Source organism: Myotis nattereri, assembly GCF_964212035.1.
Source record: "Myotis nattereri genome assembly, chromosome: Y".
Classification (NCBI taxonomy): domain Eukaryota; kingdom Metazoa; phylum Chordata; class Mammalia; order Chiroptera; family Vespertilionidae; genus Myotis; species Myotis nattereri.
Genome location: NC_138094.1, coordinates 12,505,549 through 12,507,756, shown reverse-complemented (window position 1 = coordinate 12,507,756; position 2,208 = coordinate 12,505,549).

The window sequence follows — 2,208 nt, the reverse complement described above, 5'->3', positions numbered from 1 at the left end:
GCCCAGAGGGTAGGAGGGAAACCACGCAGCACACAGCCGCGACTCTTGGGACAGGCACAGCTCCTGACTGTGGAAAAGAGATCCGCGGGACTGTTGGTGCAGGGAGATTTGAGATCTGGTTTCCATAATTACGGAGGACTGAGCCTAAAGGGGCAGCCTGAAGTGTTGACCAGACCATGCCGTGCCCGTAAAAGAGGAGCTTACAGAAACTCAGCCTTCCCCGTTTCTGTGGCTGGAGTTTGTTTGTTTGTTTTCACTGAACCCTGTTCATAGGACATTTCGGATACAGACACTCACCTGTGCTGAAGAGCGGGAGAAGGTGAGGACAAGTGGAATCTGGGGAGAGGCTGGGAAGAGAAGGTGTGCCAGGAGAAGTGGCAGTAAATTGAGTTTTGAGTCACCCCTGAGCCTAGGACTTGGGCAACCATTTTCTACTGAGGCTATAATTCCTCCGTCCAGGCCCCAGGCAAGGAGAACAGCCACATCCAGATTCCACCCTGAATGAGATGAAGGATTAAAATAATATGATTAGTCCCTGGGACTTATCAGGGTCTGGCCTATAGCAGGGCTTTCAGTCCCAGCAATGACAACAAAAACAACAACAACAACAACAACAAAAAGCACAGACATTTCTGAAACCTGGGATCTTAAGCCAACCTAAGGAATGACATTTCAATTTTTCATTTTAATATTATTATTATTATTATTATTATTTGTTAGCTTTTTTCTTGCATTTTTCTTTGTTCTCCTTTTTTTTTGTTTATTCCTTTATTTCCTACTTCTTTTCACATTATTTTTTCAACCACGGGAGCAGCAGTCACGTGAGTGGCACGCACTTGTCCAGGAAACATCAGCCCTATGAGCAGCCTACCTCGAGCCTAAGGGCAGCAGCCTCATGTGACCTGCCCCGTCCACAGAGCAGCAGCTGTGTGAGCGGCCTGCTTCCCCTTCTGAGGAGCAGCAACCATGTGAGCAGTCTGACTTGTCCAAGGAAGAGCAGCCACTGGAGCAATCTTCCTACATCTGAGGAAAAGCAGCCCTGTGAAGCCCGCCCCCATCCGAGGAGCAGCAGCTGCGCACACCCTGCAGTAGTCTGAGGAGCAGCAGCTGCACAAGCATCTTGGAATCGTCCAAGCAGCAGCAGCCACACGAGCACTCTGCCCAATCCAAGGAACAGAGGCTGTATGGGCAGCCCACCCCCATTGAAAAGCAACAGTTCTGTGAGTGGCCATGCCCCATTGGAGGAGCAGCAGCCCAACCCTGTCCAAGGAGCAGCAGCGACACGAGCAGACCGCCCACGTCTGAGGAGCGGCAGTCTTACACAGCACGCACTGGTCCGAGGAGCAGAGCCACAACAGCCTGCACCTGTCTGACGAGCAGCAGACGGGTGAGTGGCGCATCCCCATCTGAGGAGGAGCAGCCACGCGTGCAGCTCACGCCCGTCCAAAGATCAGCAGCCTTGCAAGCAGCCCATTCCTGTCTGAGGAGCAAAAGACTTGCAATCAACCTGTCCAAGTCCTAGGAGCAGTAGCCCAACAAGCAGCACACCACATCAGAGGAACAACAGCAGCGTGCATCCAGCCCCCATCGAAGGATCAGCAGCCATGTGAGCAGTCCGCCCCAGTTCAAGGAGTAGCAGCTGCGTGTGTAGCCCACCCCCATCCAAAGAACAGATACCTCGTGATCAGCACATCGTTCGTCTGAGGAACGGCAGCTGCGTGTGAAGCTTCCCCGCACCAGGCAGAGGAACCACCACAGCTGTGAACAGCACCCACCAGAGGAGCGGCTGCCAACTGAGGAGCAGCTGCTACCACAACTGCTTGAGGAGCAACCACAACTCGAGGAGCCACTGCCACCCAAGGAGCAGCTCCTGAATGACTCAACATCTAGATATGTCGGTGAGATCAAACATGGGTAGACAAAGAAACCCCCAAAGGAAAGAAAAGGAGGACGCACCAGAAAAGCAGCTAAGTGAAACAGAGGCATGCAGCTTGACAGACAAAGAATTCAGATTAAGGGTGCTAGAATCCATAAACCAGATGGAGGAAAAAATAAACAACTTATGCAAGAACATAGAAGAAACAGAAGAAAAAAACCATCAACTTATATAAGAATCAAAAAGAAACGAATGAAAAAAAATCAATAAATTATGGAAGAACCAAGAAGAAATGAAGAGTGTTATAGCTGTAATAAAAAACACCATTGAAA